Source organism: Marmota monax, unplaced genomic scaffold (assembly GCF_021218885.2).
Source record: "Marmota monax isolate L192 unplaced genomic scaffold, Marmota_monax_Labrador192_F-V1.1 WCK01_AAM20220418_F8-fsc00006, whole genome shotgun sequence".
Lineage (NCBI taxonomy): Eukaryota > Metazoa > Chordata > Mammalia > Rodentia > Sciuridae > Marmota > Marmota monax.
In genome coordinates, this window is record NW_026693712.1 from 24497718 (window position 1) to 24518170 (window position 20453).

The window sequence follows — 20453 nt, forward strand, 5'->3', positions numbered from 1 at the left end:
ATGCCAACACCAAGATGAATTAAATGTCAGAATTATCTGACAAAAATTTTAAAACAACCATCAATAGAGAAATGCTTTAAAAATCAATTACAAATTCTATTAAAATGAATTGGGGGGGGGGGCGTTCAAGCAAAGAAACACAAGTTGCAAAAATAACCAGATGGAAATTATAGAACTAAGCCATGCAACAACAGAAATGTAAAAGCTTGCTAGATGGCCAGGCATGGTGGCACATGCCTGTAATACCCAGAAACAGTATTACAGTATTAAAAATTGAGAGGCTGAAGCAGGAGGATCTCAAGTTCAAAACTAGCTTCTGCAACCTACTGAAGCTCTACACAACTTAGTGAGACCTATCACAAAGTAAAAAGAGCTGGGGGTATAGCTCAGTGGTAAAGAGCCCATGGTTTTGATCCCTAGTAATGAAAAACAAACAAAATAAAACTCATTAGACAGACTCCATAGTAAAGTAAATAAGACACAAACAATGAATTTAAGGACAGTACAATAGAATTCAATCAATCCAGACAGGTGCAGTAGCACACACCTGTAATCCTTGCAACTCAGGAGGGTGAGGCAGGAGGATCACAAAATCAAGGACACCCTCAGCAGCTTAGTGAGACCCTCAGCAATTTAGCAAGATACTGTCTCAAAAGAAAAAAATAATAAGGATTAATGATATAGCGCAGTGGTAAAGCACCCCTGGTTTCAATAACCAGTACCCCCCCCAAAAAAAAAAAATCCAAACATAGAGAAAATAGAAAAGAAGCAAAATAACAACACCACCTTAGGGATATATGGGACAATAACAAAAGATCCAACTTTTCTTACATTAGAGTCCAAAAAAGGAGAAAGAAAAGGCATGAAATAGTATTCAAGAAAATATGGTCTACCCTGCTGAATAAGATGCTATACAGCTACAGAAATCAACACAGTGTGATATTGGTAAAGGACAGATAATAAAAAAGCAATGTTAACAGAACAGAGAATACAGAAATAGACCAACACAAATATGTTCAACAGATCTTTGACAAAGGCCTAAAACCAATTCAAAGGAGGAAGAATTAGCCTATTCAAAAAATAGTACTAGAGCCACTGGACATTTATTGGTAAGAAAGAGAAAAAGAGAGACAGAGAGAGAGAGAGAGAGAGAGAGAGAGAGAGAGAGAGAGAGAGAGAGAGAGAAACTTTGACCTAACACCTTGTAAAAAACTAACTCAAAAGAATCATGGACCTACTGGCATGTCCATTTCCCAAATTTCAGCTATTTGGGAAGTTGAAGAAGGAGATTCACAAGTTTGCAACCCAGCCTGGGCAACTTCATGAGAACCTGTCTCAAAATAAAAAAATAATATAAAAAAATAAAGAACTGGGGAGAAGCTCAGTGGTACATTGCTTGTCTAGTAATGTATGAGGACCTGCACTCAATCCCCAAAACCACCAATACTTAAAAAAAAGATTGTAGATTTAATGTAAACATAAAACTACTAAATTTTAGATTTAAAAAAAAAAAAATAGGAGGAAATCTTCAGGATCTAAAGCTAAGCAGTGTTTTTAGCTATAATACCAAAACTACAATCCCAAAAGAAGAAAAATGGACATCAAAAGTAAAAATTTTACCCTATGAAAGCCCATAAAAACACAATTTAAATATAAACTGCAGCTTACAGTTTCTAGCGGGCATGTGAGAAGCTTGGAGGTCACCAGTCCATCCAAATAAGTAAAGAGCTACACTAACTAAAAAATCAGTAACTCTTCTTAGATCAGTAAAAGCATTGAGGTCACTACTTTTCCCAAACTGGGGAGAGAGAGGTGAATATATAGAGTCACATCATATCAGAGCAGAAACTTCCTTAAGAACTAGTGCTGGAGGAAGAAAACCTGACCTGTAAGTGACAAACTGCTGAAGGTCAGCGTGGACAAGAGGGGAGTTAAACACTCATCAAAGTACACAGGGATCTCTCTGTTCTTCCTCACAACTGCAAGAAGATCCACAATTACCTCAATAAAAATTTCAACTTCAAATAAAAATACCTAGACTCAAAAATAGGTCAGAGAAAAACAATAATATGGAGAGTTTTTCACAAATTTAGCCATATTGTTGCAGAAGTAGTACAAGGAATGGATAAAGCTGCCTTTATTAACCCCAAGAAAATGAACAGAAATTATACAATTGTGCTGTAGCAAAAAATTACACAGGTGGTAGGGATTATATTATATGCTGACCTGTAATGAAAATTCCAGTCAGGCAGAGAATTACTCTGCTCTGTTCCCCACAATATCACCATGCTTAGAACACTGTCTTGCATACAGTATTATTTTTTTATATAATAAAAATCTGTGAAATAAATTAACCAGTTGATGCTATACAGCATTGCAAGTGCATCTCTAGTGCCCTGCAATCTTACTTTTCTCCCTTCATTCCCTAGGATTCTGGGTAATACTGGCATTAATTCTAACATTAATATTAATTAATTCTATTATTTAATACCTAGTAACATTAGGTATTAAATAACCATAACTGATTAAAGACTTCAAAGTCCTTTGCCTGGTAATCGAAGCTGGCTCAAGACAATTTCCTGCCCTTTGTAGTAGCCACACAACTTACTATTTATGGTTCCTTCACACCCCTGTGCCTTTGTAGATATTGTTCCCTCAGTCTCAATGTTTTTCCACTCATATTGGCCTAGAGAATCATCAACAACCAAACTCAAAGTTGTGTTCTCCATGAAGCTTCCCTACAACCATCACCACCACCCAAACTGAGTTAAGTACTTCCTTTTCTCATATCCCAAGACTACACTTGTATCTGTGCTTCACATGATACATCTCTTATTTCAATGATTTGCTCAGGTGTATTTCTCCCTTTAAACTATGAGCTAACCAGAAACAAATATATCATAGATATTTTTTTTTTAGTCTTTATATCATTGGAGTATCTGTTTTAACATGTCTCCTGCTTTTCAACTTTTGGCTCCATGACTAGCAACTTCTCCAAGTACAGACATGGAAATATTGTTCTTTTGTAGCAAAAAGAAAGTTTACTCTGTGTTGAATATTGTCTTTCATAGTATGGTAATGAAACATAGATGCTTTATGTTTACAAATTTTTCCTTTATTTTAACATTGATAAAGAAATTCAAGTACATCACTGAAGATCTGCTAATTTAGAAAAATCAGCAAACTAGCAAATAAAAACCCTTTAATAAAAATAGGAAATCCTTCATTCTTCCCCTAACAGATATTCTCATGAAATGGAAGGAAATTCAATAATACTTGAATTTATAATCCTTGACTAATAAAACCTATCAAACTCAGTTTATGGTTCAAGTTACAAGAATATGTTTGTATAGTTACATTACAAGAATAGAGTTTGTATAGACTACAAAATAATTAAGCAGTTAAATACAAACAAATTATCTGAAGGTATTTCTTACCTTTTACATGCTTCAATACTGACAGAAGTCAGAAACACAGTGACTACCTGAACAAAATATTAAGATGCCAGCAGCAAGACAGAAAAAAAGTCACTAAAACCACAAAGCAAGCAAGTACCAAACACAGTTACAAACCAAAAAACTGACTTCACATGAATACAAAGTGAGTTCTTTTTTCAGAAGTACTTAAATAGACTGAAATGAATAGTCACCAAAATTTAACTATGAAGACAGCATCATTCATTACCAATTAATAAATGCTGACCTTGGCCACCTTATGAACGTGGTATTATGTTTAAAATTCCTCATATGCTTTCCATTTTGCTCCTAGTTCAATTTTAAATGAAAGTTAAATGCAGGTGAAATACCCCTGGACTGGACAGCCTATTGGAACAAAATTAATGAATGACAATCTTCTATACTCAGAGCAACTCTGAGTCTATGATCAAGAGAACAACACATTAGCTTTTAACTCTATTTTTATCTTAAAAGTATATATGAAGTACTAACATTTTTAAATTATTTAAGGAGAGCAGAATCAACAAAAATTTTTAAAGGAATGGCTATAAATCACCAGGTATTTTTATTGGATTATCAAGAGATAAAATAGTGAGGACATAAAATACAATCTGACTTTCAACATTCAAGCTATTTACAGTATAGTAGGACAAGTACATAAGCAATGATAATCTGATTAATTCATTCAAAATTCACTCAGTAAGCTGGGTGTAGTAGTGAATGACTGTAATTACAGTAGCTTCTGAGGCTGAGGCAGGAAAATTGAAAATTCAAAGCCAGCCTTAGCAACTTAGCAAAACCCTGTCTCAAAATAAAAAATAAAAAAGGGCTGGGGATGTGGCTCAGTGGTTAAGTGCCTCTGAGTTCAATCGATAGTAGGGGGAAAAAAATTACTCAACATACAAACATACATATTTGTCTTTCAATGCCAGTAAACAGGAACATAAATGAATAAGATAAAAGTCCCTAGTCTCAAGAAGCTCAAAACCTACAGTAAATAACAAACATGAAAACAAATTAAATAAAACGTAACTCAACAGGTACACCAAACAGACCGGGTAAAATTCAGCAGGGATATTGATGAAGGATACACAAAGAAAGACAAATGAACATGAAGCTCCAAGGTGAAAAGTGCTACAAAGAGATGGGGGGGGGGGGGGAGGGTGCAAAAAGACTTATTAAGAAAAGGAAATCTCTTATAAATCTTGAGAGATATTTATAGGAGAAATATACAAATGTATATCTGTTTATCTTCAAAGATGTATAAAGGAAGTAGCTTTGTAAAGGCTGTCTTGGGTTCAAATCCTAATGCTGCCTTTTGTCAGCAGTGTTAACTGAATTTAAACTTCCTCCCTAAAAGCTGAGTTTTCTTGTCTTAATATAAGGATAATAATAGCTGTTTTGCAGGGTTATTATGAAGTTCATGTAAAATTAAGAAATGTGCCTGGTAATGGAAGTACCTTTTAAAAAGCAGTCGTTACTGATAAAGCATAAGACAGCTCAAAGAAAGAAGATGGATGAGAAAGTGGTGGAGAAGAGTTACTTTCTAAGTACAAAGTTTTAACTGGAGCTGAGGTACAGAAGTAGGAAAACAGGGGAAATGGTGTAAAAACATTGCTAATTTAAGGAAAAAACAATAGAAGAAGAAATTTATAAGTGTAGTATGACCATAATGCATAGAACCTTGTCTGTCCTAAATTCTAAAAATATAACTATCTAGATGCCTTTTAATATTTTACCCTTCCTGCATGATTAATTATTTAAAAAAAAAAAAATCAGTTCAGTTTTCAAATTAAGGCCAAAATTTTTCTTTTAAAGAGAATAATAATGTGGGCAAATGTCAAAATAATTTCAAAATCCCTTCAAATAACACTCACTAAAGGTATAAACTAACAGAGCAGCAACCAAAAGGGTTTCATCAGTTATAAGTTAAATGAACTAAGCAGCAACCAGTCTCTAACCTGCAGTATGACAGCTCCTCAGGGAGCCCAGACCAGACAAGCCACTATTTAGAACATGAAGGAAATAAGTTCCATTCTTGGCTTTTTTAGGTAATTCAGTGTTTTCCCAAAAAGAAAGGCCTAATCCTTGCTGCCACCCCATCCTTTCCCTTTAGTTATGACCTTACAACTCTATTTTATTCCCAGATTGTTCTACATATGTACTGATTCCTCTAGATTCCATTCAGTTTATAAACAAACTTCCCTAAATCTCTACCTTCCAACTCCCATCAAATCTGAAACCCCACAATAGCACCATGTTTTGAGGTGAAAGCCCTACCTTTCTTACATTTCAACACTCTTATTCATGAGACTAGGTTAAGCAGAATGTGGGCAACAATTCCAGTTTCTTAGATTTCCAAATCACAATTCCTCCAGTCTTCTGCAAAGATTCCTCCTCCTTTAAAATTTATACCATTTGGCTTTATTAATTCCTACCTGACCTTCCTGTTATTTGTTCCCAAATCTGCATCTCAACATTCTACATGCCCCAAAATGATATTGTCCAAGCCAATTCTTATCCTCATCAATGGAAATATTAGCCTTGATAGCCTTTCTCCTCTTCTTCAAAGACCTTCAATTCAACTCTACTTCAAGTGCTATTGTCCATAGTCTAAATCCAAAGTGTTTGCTTTAGCAAAGTAAATTTTAATATTCTAGTTTTAGGCTTCTATTTCTCTGAGCCCTTATCTTCTATCTACTCTTTTATTTCAAAGAGATCTCCAGCCATCCACTAATCAAAGTACTTTCTGAAAATTTATCACCTTGACTCTTTTCTAGGTGAGCTTGCCACTTACCATACAGAACTGGAATAATTTTAAGATTGAAGTAGGATGCTATTCTTTATTATACTAGGGTAAGAAGTATAACTCTGAACCACTCAAAGCAAACTGGAGCACAGAATCCCCTTTATACCTTTCCATATCCATATTAAATTGCTGACTGTTTTACTATTGGTCTTATAACAACCTCCAATTTTGATTCAATTCTTTTTCACTTCCCCTGTTTTTATTGTTGTTATTGTTTTGTTGTTTCTTTTTTAAACCCTGGCTAATTTTTACTAGTGTTATAAGACTAGGTCACTTCATTCAGGAAACCTCTTCTGTGTGATTGCTCTTTATTATCACAGAGCTTAGTAATGAGGGTATCTTTGAAGGATAACATGCTTTTATTTTATTTGTTTATTTTTTTTAATGCAGTGCTCAGGATGAAACCCAGTGCCTCACACATGCTAGGCAAGTGCTTCTCCACTGAGTTACAGCCCCAGCCCAAGAGTATTTTATTCATGTTTGCAACTTCACATGTCTCAAACAATGATAGTCATATAAGTGTACACCATAGGGGTACTCAATACATCTTATAGTTTTCCTCCAACTCTTTCTTATGCAAGTATTCTAAAATGTCAAATTAAAAAATGCCTTTATAATTCAATAAAGATTAAATGAGCCAAAAAGAGGAGCTTGTAAATTAAAAGATAGCAGTAATATTAATAAAAACTAGCATGTATTTTCCTCAGCCTAAGCTTTTAAAATTTAATCTTCCCATACATTCAATTATTCTTGCTTTTTTTCCTCCTATTATTCTGAGTGATTCTGCCCTCTTATGTTATATTTCTAACAAAGTTATAGCAAACAAATTTTAGAGGTACATGAAGCATAAATAGAAATCAAATGAAAAATAGGAAAAGCAAATTGCAGAACAAGTATATCAAATAATTACATTTAAAAATTATGCACACATAAACATTTCTTTTCAGTATATTTTAAAAATCTAAACTCATACGCATCAAACTAAATATTTGCTACCTTTGGAGAGTGAGACTTGGGAACAGTTTGAATAATGTCATTTTGCTTTATGTATCTTAGTTTCGGTTTTTATAATAACCATCCATTTGCTTTTTAAGATTAAAAATATATAAAGGGAATGGGGATAGAGCATGTATTTAGCATGCAAGAGATCCAGGGTTCAATCAATTCCCAGCACACACCAAAAAAACAAAAACATGATTCTATACCTAGCAGACCCAAAAGGCTCTACAAAGAAACTATTAGAGCTAATAAATGAATTCAGCAAAGTGGCAGGATATAAAATCAACACGCATAAATCAAAGGCATTCCTGTATATCAGTGACAAATCCTCTGAAATGGAAATGAGGACAACCACTCCATTCACAATATCCTCAAAAAAAATAAAATACTTGGGAATCAACCTAACAAAAGAGGTGAAAGACTTATACAATGAAAACTACAGAACCCTAAAGAGAGAAATAGAAGAAGATCTTAGAAGATGGAAAAATATACCCTGTTCATGGATAGGCAGAACTAACATCATCAAAATGGCGATATTACCAAAAGTTCTCTATAGGTTTAATGCAATGCCAATCAAAATCCCAACGGCATTTCTTGTAGAAATAGAGAAAGCAATCATGAAATTCATATGGAAAAATAAAAGACCCAGAATAGCAAAAACAATGCTAAGCAGGAAGTGTGAATCAGGCGGTATAGCGATACCAGACTTCAAACTATACTACAGAGCAATAGTAACAAAAACAGCATGGTACTGGTACCAAAACAGGCGGGTGGACCAATGGTACAGAATAGAGGACACAGAAACCAATCCACAAAACTACAACTATCTTATATTTGATAAAGGGGCTAGAAGCATGCAATGGAGGAAGGATAGCATCTTCAACAAATGGTGCTGGGAAAACTGGAAATCCATATGCAACAAAATGAAACTGAATCCCTTTCTCTCGCCATGCACAAAAGTTAACTCAAAATGGATCAAGGAGCTTGATATCAAATCAGAGACACGCCATCTGATAGAAGAAAAAGTTGGCTACGATCTACATACTGTGGGGTCGGGCTCCAAATTCCTCAATAGGACACCCATAGCACAAGAGTTAATAACTAGAATCAACAAATGGGACTTACTCAAACTAAAAAGTTTTTTCTCAGCAAAAGAAACAATAAGAGAGGTAAATAGGGAGCCTACATCCTGGGAACAAATCTTTACTCCTCACACTTCAGATAGAGCCCTAATATCCAGAGTATACAAAGAACTCAAAAAATTGGACAATAAGAGAACAAACAACCCAATCAACAAATGGGCCAAGGACCTGAACAGACACTTCTCAGAGGAGGACATACAGTCAATCAATAAGTACATGAAAAAATGCTCACCATCACTAGCTGTCAGAGAAATGCAAATCAAAACCACCCTAAGATACCATCTCACTCCAGTAAGATTGGCAGCCATTATGAAGTCAAACAACAACAAGTGCTGGCGAGGATGTGGGGAAAAGGGTACACTTGTACATTGCTGGTGGGACTGCAAATTGGTGCAGCCAATTTGGAAAGCAGTATGGAGATTTCTTGGAAAGCTGGGAATGGAGCCAACATTTGACCCAGCTATTCCCCTTCTCGGTCTATTCCCTAAAGACCTAAAAAGAGCATGCTACAGGGACACTGCTACATCGATGTTCATAGCAGCACAATTCACAATAGCAAGACTGTGGAACCAACCTAGATGCCCTTCAATAGACGAATGGATAAAAAAAGTGTGGCATTTATACACAATGGAGTATTACTCTGCATTAAAAAATGACAAAATCATAGAATTTACAGGGAAATGGATGGCATTAGAGCAGATTATGCTAAGTGAAGCTAGCCAATCCCTAAAAAACAAATGCCAAATGTCTTCTTTGATATAAGGAGAGTAACTAAGAACAGAGTAGGGACGAAGAGCATGAGAAGAAGATTAACATTAAACAGGGATGAGAGGTGGGAGGGAAAGGGAGAGAGAAGGGAAATTGCATGGAAATGGAAGGAGACCCTCAGGGTTATACAAAATTACATACAAGAGGAAGTGAGGGGAAAGGGAAAAAAATACAAGGGGGAGAAATGAATTACAGTAGACGGGGTAGAGAGAGAAGAGGGGAGGGGAGGGGAGGGGAGGGGAGGGGGGATAGTAGAGGATAGGAAAGGCAGCAGAATACAACAGACACTACTAGTATGGCAATATGTAAATCAATGGATGTGTAACTGATGTGATTCTGCAATCTGTATATGGGGTAAAAATGGGAGTTCATAACCCACTTGAATCAAAGTGTGAAATATGATATATCAAGAACTATGTAATGTTTTGAACAACCAACAATAAAAATTTTAAAAAAAAACCCACCAATAACTTTTTTTTTTTTTTTTTTTAAAGACTGAGGATTAGAAAGGCAAAAAATCTGAGCAGGCAGTATTGCCTAGTGGTAGAATGCTTGCCTACCATGCATGAAGTTCTGGGCTAGACTCCAGCACCATACACACACACACACAAAAAAAAAAAAAAAGGAAAAAGGTAAAAATCAAGTTTTACAGATGTATGTAAGAAAATATAAGGATGCTGTGAATGGATAATTATGAATGCAATGCATTCCACTATTGTCATATATGTAAGAAATAAATAAAAAAATTAAAAAAAAAAAGAAAATATAAGGAAAGAGTAAAGGATGAGAAATGTACTTAAAATTAACCATGAGAGGGGCTGGGATTGTGGCTCAGCGGTAGAGCGCTTGCCTAGTACGGGCAGGACCCGGGTTTGATCCTCAGCACCACATAATAAAGGCATTGTGTTGTATCCATCTACACCTAAAAAAATAAATATTTTTAAAAAATTAATCATGAGAAAGCCATGGCTCTAACCAATATTTCTTTAGCTACTAATAATGTAGATTATACAGACAGAGCAACCAAAAAAAACTTTAGTAAAACATATATATCACTCATATTAAGATTGTAAATCAGTGAGCATACACAAAAAGCTTAATGTGAAATATTCTAAAGGAAAATAACATTTAACTATATTGTTTTCCTTTATACTGCTTTGATTTGGTCATGGGTGAATTGTTTAAAAAAAAAAAGGCCTAATGTTAAATACCAGGATATGATAGAAAAAATTCCCTACAGATTATATAGGCAGTCACAATAAGAAAAGCAACTCCAACAATCTGCATTAACATAAGTCACATTCTATGAAAGAAAGTATTTAAAGTATTTGACTATGGAAATATTTAGAGTTTCTTCTCTTAGAAATTTTCACAAGTCTAGGAGCAAGCTACCTAAGCCAAAATCAGAAGGAAAAAAAATTGGCACTTGAAATCAATAAACTGGACTTCATCAACATTCGAAACTTTTGTAGATCAAAAAATACTACCAGTAGGAGGACAAGACAAATCAAAGAATGGAAGAAAATAATTTGTAAGTGATATACCTATAATTATGATTTATGTAAGGGTCTAATATTCGGAATATAAAGAACTCTTACAACTCAACATTACAAAGACAAAAATTTTGTATTGTTGGGATTCCCAAAGAAACAAAAACCAATAGGACATACAGAGACATAAATAAAAAAAAATTTATTGTAGGATTTGGCTGGTGGTGTTATGGAGGTCAAAAAGTTCAACAACCTACTAGTCTATGAATGGGGTTGGGTGTGGTCACAGATATAAACTCCTGATCTGAGTCCAAAAGACAGAACCAGGAGCACCAAAGCCTAAGTGAAGGAAAAGATAGATGTGTCAGCTTAAGCAGAAAGAGTAAATTCATCATTCCTCTGCCTTTTGGTTCTTTTTAATCCCGTAACAAATTAGATGATGCCCACCACATTGATAAGGAAGATCTTCTATACTCAGTCTACTGATTCAAATATTAATAATCTCTTCCAAAATGACCCTCACAGACACACCCAGAAATAATGTTTTACTTGCTAGATATCCCTTTGCCCAATCAAGTTGACACATAAAATTAAACATCACATGACTCAATTTAAATACGGGCAAAAGACTTAATTATATATTTCTCCACAATAGATATACAAATAGTCAATGAGCACATGAAAAAAACTCTCAACATTATTAGTCATTAAGAAAATGGCAATCAAAACCACAATGAGATATGAACTTATATACACTAGGATAGCTGTAATAAAAAATTGGAAAATAACACATATTGGTGAGGATGTAGAAAAACTATCCTCATACATTGCTAGTGGGAATGCAAACTGATTCAGTCACAGTGGAAAACAGTTGTCAATTCCTCAAATAATTAAACATAGAATTACCACATGATATGGCAATTCTACTCCTGGATGTACACAAAACAAATGAAAACAAGCCAGGCACAGTGGCACATACCTATAATCCTAGCAGTTTGGAAGGCTAAGGCAGGAGCATTGCAAGTTCAAGCCTAGACTAGGCAACTTAGCCAGACCCTGTCTCACAATGAAAACAAAAAGGACCGGGATATAGCTCAGTTGTAGAGCAACCCTGAGTTAAACCCCAGTACCACAAACAAACAAAAAAAGAATTGAAAAGAAGTGTTCAAGCAAACTAATTATGACAGAATATTTTAAAATACTCCAGGGAAAAAAATACCTCAGCCATGCACAGTGGTGCAATGCCTGTTGCTGTTTATTAAGACCCTCTCTCAAAATCAAAATAAAAGGGCTGGGGGTTGTAGCTTGATAATAGAACACACCTGGGTTAATCCCCAGCAGCAGAAAAACAAGTCTTGTAGATGAAACAAGACTAACGAAATTGCCAAAGTATGGTAGGTGATGGATACTTGGGGGCCCATTTTACTACTATTTCAATTTTTCTATAGATTTGATAATTCCAATAATGAATTTTAGAAAGAACTCCTGAATAACATTAACATTTTCATGACACTAAAAACAAAACTTATTTCTAATTATTAAGTACTTAACATTAAAAATTATTTATCCTTCAAACATTCATTTTAATTCAAAAAATGGCAAGGGTATTTATATATCATGATAGCTATTTTTATAAAAACTCTCCCAATTGTGTTTCCATAATAGATATCTTTAACTCTTCCAGATAATAGATATCTTTACCTCTTCCACAGAATGCCCCTCCTGTCTTTCAGTGAAACAATTTCCCTGTTGCTTATTTCAAGCTTCTCAACTAATTCTACCTCTAATTGAGCACCTTGGCAGTAAATCAATCTAATTTGTCTTTTTTGCTCTGTATGTTATTTAGAGACTATTGTTCAATCATTTACCCATCAGATAAAGATTTACTAAATGTCTACAATGTGCCAAGCACTGAGTAAACTCCTGAATACTCAGAGATAAAAATACTGGTTTCAACCTCAGGAAGCTTATCAGAGAAGAGGCAATTCTAATATACAACAATATTTGTAAAAGGAATCTATTTGTAAAAGGTAATAAAAGCACACAAGAAGTATAACCTAAAAGCATCCAGAGTAGTCCCTTTCCTCACTGAAATTTTCTCTTCCCTTTCAACCAAAACATTATTCTCTCCTCTTTGAAAATATTGCTTAAAAGTTAGCTCTATGTTAGCTAGGTGTGTTGGCACATGTCTGAAATCCCAGCAATTTGGGAGGCTGAGGCAGGAGGATTGCAAGTTGAAGGCCAGCCTCAGCAATCTAGCAAGGAAGGCCCTAAGCAACTTAGTGAGACCCTGTCGCAAAATAAAAAATAAAAAGGGCTGGGAATGTGGCTCAGTGGTTAAGCAACCCTGGGTTCAATCCCCAGTACCAAAAAGGAAAAAAAAAAAAAAAAAAGTAATGTTTCCTCCCAAAAAAAGTATACTTGTTCCCAAATACCATGAATCTTAAAGAAAATCACCCAGATCTGTGAAATTCAATAGCAAATAAGAAAGAAAGACTGCTCCACAAAAGTACAAAACACAGAAGATACTTAAATTCTGTCTTGATTGTGCCAAGCTCTGATTTTGTCTATTCACTTGCTTTATGTGTCATTTGCATTTTAATCTATTTCTTTCTTGAAATTGTGCATCTTTCAAAGACAAAGGCTTTATAATATTCACAGTGGCTTGATAGACATTCCTAGATATAACCATCTGGTTAGAAGGTGAGGATGGGCAAAGAGGGGGAACTCCTGCAGACTTCTCTTTTTAATTTGAATTCCAATTGCTGACTAGTGCCAGAGAATCAAATACAAAAGTTAAGTTTCCTTAACTTTAACTTAATGCAACCAAATGGAAAAAGCCTCTTCTAATGTATATTTAAAACTGGAATGGTATTTTGAAAAGAAAAAAAGAAAACCTCAGAAATGACAATATTATCTCCAGCAACCTCAGAGAATTGGAAGGAAAAAGCAAACTGCAAATAAGTTTTGGATGAATAATGTTCTAAGAAACCAGGCAATTCCCAAAAGAGACATTAGTTATATACAAATTCTATCTCCTAAAAGAAAATACAGATCTTGAACAACAAGAAAACAAACAAACAAAAAAGCAGAGAACTATTTGAGAACAGAAAATACAAAGGCATGGAACCAAATACGTAAGACATGAAACCTGACTGAACCTGGATCAAAAAACAAAAAAACAAAATAAAAGTTCAGGAACAAATGGAGAGACCTGAATACGGATCATTATGTTAAACATTGCTATGGTTTGAAGGTATATGTCTCTCTAAAGTCAGATGTTAGACTTTATTTTTTTTTTTAAAGAGAGAGAGAGAGAGAGAGAGAGAGAATTTTTATTTATTTATTTATTTTAGCTTTCGGCGGACACAACATCTTTGTTTGTATGTGGTGCTGAGGATCGAACCCGGGCCGCACGCATGCCAGGCAAGCGCGCTACCGCTTGAGCCACATCCCCATATGTTAGACTTTAATCCTCATGGCAACATGGTAAGAGGTAAAGCCCTTGGGAGGTGAAACCATAACCACTCAACTCTCATGGATGGGATTAATGCTCTTATAAGAGACTCCAGAGAACAACTTCCCTACTTCCATCCTTCTGCTATGTGACAACACCTAGACAAAGCCATCTACAAGGAGCAGGTCTTCACCAAACACCAAGCCTGCCAGCACATTGACCTAGGATTTCCCAGCCTCAGAACTATGAGAAATAAATTCTGTTGTTTATAAAATACCCAGTCTGAAGTATTTTGTTATAGCAGCACAAATAGATTGACAAAATATTCTCAAATTAATGTTAATTTCTTATATGTGATATAAGTATTATGATTATGCAGGAAATAAGCCACAGTATCAATGGTTTTAAATATATATAACTACATATATGAAGTGAAAATGTGGCAAAACATTAATAGAGTGAATTGAGATGAAAAGCAATGTGGGTGTTCACTGTTTTATATTTTCAATTTTTCTATAGCAGTGAACATTGTTAAAACAAATTGTTGAAAGGGAGGGAAGATAAAAAGCATGAGAGGAGGACAGCTTGACTGAAGCATGAGGAGTATAAGCAGCACTAGTCTCCAAAATCATGAGAAGCAGCTGTGTGATCTTGGGCCAGTCACAAAACCTCTCTAGGTTCCAGGTGAAAAAGAGGAAGTACATGATCTCAAAGATTCTTTCCAGCTATTAGACTCCATTATTCTGTTACTACCTCTCAGCTCTAAAACTCAAAAGATAACCAAATGCAAAGTGGAAAAACTCACAGGACTAAGGATCACATGAAGGCTTAAAAACAGTTAGCCAAATGCCTCTCACATAAAGCACAAAAAACAAATATTAACTCCCCTTTTTTGAGAAAACATCATAAAAATTCTTCTGAGAAGAAACAGAAGGTAGCTAAGATTATTGATTAATTCGAAGAAACAAGTAACACAGAGTTAGAAAGATATAATAGCTACCCAATTTCAGTTTTCATCTAAACTAAATATAAATATGCCAGTGAGCCACAAAACCAAAAAGATAATGAACCTAAGAGTTTAGACAAGATAGATACTTTCAAATAACCTTAATATGATAGACATTTAATGACAGGATGTTGGAAAATCTCCAAAATATAATTACCAGCCAGAGCTTGGGTTATCAGCCTGGGAAGATTTCATACTGGTTAAAAGAATTATCTATTTTTAAAAGACAGCTAGGGAGAGGAAACTTAATGCTCAATGAAAAGTACGGACAAGTAATTTCAGAAACATTTTAGAAAACTCTTTCCCATAGAATTGGTTATTTTACCAAAAGGGATTTAATTATAATGCTAGAAACAACATTAGTGCTGGAAATAAAGCAGCTGACAAAATTGTAATACATACTAGTTAATACTTTAATACTTTGTTTTCTCTTTTTCCCTGAAATTGAATTTTATATGACTTTTAATTAATTATGAGTTCAAGTCCATGTGACTTCAGTCTTTCTGGAAATACAGAAATACAGAAACCAGAAGGAAGAACAAGTGTTCAACAAGAAATATATATATCTTATATAATGTACACCGAGTTTGGTGCCCTGCAGTTAAAAACATAAGACCATGGAAACACAGGGCGAAGACGTACTATAGATTCTGCTAATTGTAAATACTAGTTAAAAATAATAATTATGTGTTATGGTTTAGATCTTAGGTGTCCCCAAAAGCTTTGTGTGAGACAATGTAACAAAGAGGTGAAATGACTATGTTGATAGTTAACCTAATCAGTGTGAATCCCTGATAGGGACTAATTGAGTGGTGACTAGTGGCAGGTGGGGTGTGGCTGGAAGAGGTAAGTCACTGGGGTCATTCCTTTGGAGGAGATATATATATATTTGCTTATTTCCAGAATTTTCTATCTAATATTTCTGGGTCATGGTTGAGGTAATTGAATGAAGCTCTCTCTCAGCTTCCTGCTGCCATGTTCCTCACTCTTTCCTCTGCCCACTCTTCTTCCACGATGTTCTGCATCACCTCAAGTCCCAAGGAATAGAGCCAGCCTTCTATGGACTGAGACTTTTGAAACCCTGAACCCCCAAATAAACTTTTCTTCCTCTAATTGTTTTTGTCAGGTCTTTTGGTCACACTAATGAAAAGGCTGGCTAAAACACTGTGTCACAAATGAGATAAAAATCATTAATATAAATGACAAGCAAAAAAAAAAAAAAAAACACACAAATGCAAAATGATAGTAATCTGCCTAGGTAGAATAATCTAACATAAAGAAAAGGACAAATCTAACATAAAATTCAGACAAGTCAAAATTGTTATTCAGTTTCAAGGATCAAAAAGAATGTATTCAATAATTCGTTAAGAACAATAAAGTAATCCTACCTTACTACTACTCATTGCTGGTCGTGTCTTAGTTAAAGTAGCAGGTCCATATTGAGGTATTAAGATTAAGAACAAGGAAGACACAAGAAAACATTCAGGGAAGCCTCACGGGAATGATCATAGGTCTAACCAAAGGCAGGAGCTGTAAGAAGAAGTTACAGAAATCAGAACTATTCACTATAGAGAAAGATGTAAAAATGTATACATATCGTATAATAGGATATTACTGGAAATTAACTGGGACGATTTATCACATTCATCAAATTAAACATTAGAATACTATACTTGCCAAATTTGTCTACCCACTGCTGATTCTCTCCCCCTTCCTTCCACAACTTTCCAATGTATAATGTATTTTACCTTCTACCCCACCCTATCCCCCAGATTTGAAGAGATAATTCTTGTTTTTCTCCATTTTCACAGCATAAAACTGCAAGTTTGAAGCACACCAGAACAAACAACTATGTTTAATATTTTAAAATGTTAAAATATTGTTACAACCCAAAGAAGTAACTAAGAATGCAAGAAAATTTTTTTCAAAGGCTGAAGGTGGTTTACGGAAGATTGTCCCAGCAACGACACAATTTCCTGGTTTTATGAACTTTAGTATGCCAAAGCAGGATCCTTGAATTGACTGTTTTCCCCTCAATCCTTGAAACTGGAGGACCTTAGAGGAGTCTGAGCTCTCTCAATATACAGTTGTCCCTCAGTATACATGAGAAATTGGTTTCAAGACTCCCATGGATGTTCAAATCCTTTATATAATATGGCACAGTAATTGCATATAACCAACACACAGCATACAGATTTCTTACAATCATCTCTAGGTTGCTTATAATACTTAATACAATATAAATGCTATGTAACAGTTGTTATACTGTTTGTTTAGGGATTAATGACAAGAAAAAAAAGACTTCGTGTTCAGTACAGATGCAATTTTTTCTTAATATTTTTTATCTATATTTGGTTGAATCAACAAATACAGAACACATGGTTATAGAAGGTCACTATATGTGGTTCACAACCCAGTTTTCTCATCTTTTGCCTCATACCTTCCTATTTCTAATCCCAACTCCTGGTTTATGATCAGCTCTCCTCTTCTTTCAAACTCTTCTTTTTGTGTTTGCCTAGTCTGTTTCCTTTCATTTCTCCTCCTTCCTTGATTTTCATATGACATTTCATAAATACTACCAGAAAGATCACTGCTTTCCTTCTGGTCAGGAAACTGACCAAACACCTTGTATCAATCATATTCTCCAGATCTTCCACTCCTCTAATCTTTTACCAATTTCCAAAGGGTTCATTCTTTGCCTCCACACATACAAAAAAAAAAAAATTCTAGATTTGGCAAGGTTCCCAATGCTAGAATTGGTTGGAAATCTAATCTATATATAATTTAAAATGTTTTTGTCCTTCTTCCACTAAACTGTGTAGTGACTAAGGACAGTGATTTTTATCTTACTTTAGCCAGCGTTCTCCATAACACCTAGAACATGCTTTGCACCAAACAAGGGTTACTGAATGATTGAAATTACAAGGTGAATTATGACTTTCTATAATTTGCATATGGTGGTATAAAATAAGGCTTTGGGACAAGAGTTATTCTATTGAACTATAAAGTACGACTTAAGATGACATTTAAATATGGCGATTTTAATCGTGACTTCTCATATACTGCTTTCAATACAGTACATTATACTAAACCTGCAAGATATAATACAGTAAATGTCTTTCTCACTCATAAGATTCCTAAGGAACAAAATGTAGTGAATATATACCTAAATTTGTGTATTATACAAGTATCTAATACCATTCCAAAGTCAGACCCCCAAATTACTGGGTCATCAGTAAATTTTAAATTTTTAAAATTTTCAGACTGTCTCAGCAGTACAGATAGTTGAGAGTTATTTAGAATTCCATATTCTGGTCTCACATGATATGGAAATGGTCATATTCAAAGGCCTAAGAACAACAGACACAACTATTCAATGGGTATTCCACATTCAACATTGAGCAATGTCCATGTTTTGCTCAAGACAGCTAGTCAAAGCACCCACATGTTGTCTCTTATCTCCAACTCAGTTGTCTATCATTTTTATTTTTCAATGAAAAATAAAGTATTTTCCTTAATATTAAAATAGCTCATTGGTAGCATCTCTAAATGGAACTTCTTTTCCAAACTATTATGAATATATGAATACAAAATTATGTTCTTTGTGTTACTTCAAAGTTATTATCAGAACTCAGCAAGGATTTCCATAGACAACAATTAAAAATGTATAATGACTACCTTCTAGTCCACCTTAATTTTCCCTCATCAATTTCCCCAATAACACAGGCTCTCATCTCTAAAACACACTCAGAACCAATTATAATTCCTATTTCCTAAATGTGCTGCTTCTTCATAAAGGGGGTTGGAGTGAGGCAAGAGAAGTGGCTGAAGTATAAAATGTAAGGAAGCACTCTCAGGATCCTACAGCACCACCCTACAGATGCATTGCCCTGAAAGTAGGTAGACCTGTGTTATTTTTTTACCCCCAAAAAATGTATCTCCCTTTTTCTTTTTTTTTTTTTTTTTTTTTTTGGTAACAACATTTTGGTGTTCTTTTGTTAAACTATTATTCTTTATCCTCTACCCAGGTGCTCAGGATGGCACTAATCACTTGCACTTGCACATGGCATGAGTCTGAAAAATCAGCATATTCTCTCCTGCAAGTAGTAGTTCAGGAATGGGTACATGACCCAAACTGCACAAATGAGACTGAATCCCAACTTTTTTTTTTTCATTGCTGGGAATAGAACCCAGAGTCACACACATGCCAAGCAAGCTCTCTACCACTGAGCTACTTCTCCACTTTGCTCCCTCCCAAATATTTTTGTAGAAATTCATCAGGAAGGAACATTCACTTTCAACAGAAGTTGCTAAGATGAAAGAACATAAGTACCTATTCGAAAATGGGCCAACCCAGAAAAAGAACCAAGTGATGAAAAGAGATAAAAATTCTGAAACATTTTGCTACTAAATCTGAGTTCAAATATGAATAGACATAGTTGCTGAAATTTAGAATTAATGTTTAGAAATTATTCTTCCTAGATTTTTCATGTTCCTGCATAGTCAGGGACACCTGAACTAAAGGTAGTATAAGGATATTTCATAATAGACAAGTTTGGATACTAGAGACCATGTTTTTCTAAAAGTAGAGATCTCTTTGGAGATCTCTTTTGAGAGTTTTATCTTTATTGGAGAAATAAAGCCCTGGAGATATTCACTTATATCTTAGGATAATAAACCTAAAGAAACCTTCCTCCTCTTTCATGGGGCAACTGCTAAAAAAGTAATCACCCTCCCTCTACAGAAAATGATGGCAAATGTGCCAACAGCCTATACAGGCCTAGAGTCTCCTGATTCCAAGACTCCTCTCTGTGATGCAAATCCACTGCATGGCAAATATCTGGCTTTCATCATAGCAGCCTATCAGAGGGATGGGAACATATGCAATCAGCACTAAGGAACTGGCCACTGCTTTTGCTATATTAAACCCCAAGTCTTGAGTTGGGATTTTTCTGTTAGTATATGAAAGTAAAACTCTGGCCAGATAACTTCTTAGGTTATAAGCAAAGTAGCCTCAATCCTTTCAGAGTTCTAGACTTAATAGATGAGACAATGCATAATTTCTTTCTTATTCAGTCAACAAATTCTTGTTGAAATACTACTTAGCTATATGCCATGCAATTTCCTAGACAAAGAAGACAGACAAAAATCCCTGCCTCTGTGAAGATCATATTTTAGAAAGAAGAAACCCAATACAAAATAAATCTGTAAAATACACAGTGCTGGGTGGTGAAAAACATTATCAAGAAAGAGAAAAACAGGAAAAAGTAATGAGAAGCATGTGGGAAGTAGGAGATTTCAAATTTACATTGAGTGAAAATGTTACA

General features: G+C 34.8%; 1 protein-coding gene across 11 annotated transcripts in view; it reads right to left on the reverse strand.

Annotated features, from left to right (window-relative positions):
- The window catches only part of Fer (FER tyrosine kinase), a 456651-nt gene that overhangs the window by 386417 nt on the left and 49781 nt on the right, over positions 1-20453 (reverse strand). For 9 of the 11 annotated variants that reach the window (XR_009228307.1, XM_046460091.2, XM_046460090.2 and 6 more), the window contains exon 2: positions 16515-16656. The exons of the other annotated variants lie outside the window; for them this stretch is intronic. The gene's annotated coding sequence lies outside the window, so the exon portion shown is untranslated. The remainder of the gene's footprint in view (positions 1-16514; positions 16657-20453) is intronic. 11 annotated transcript variants of the gene reach the window in all.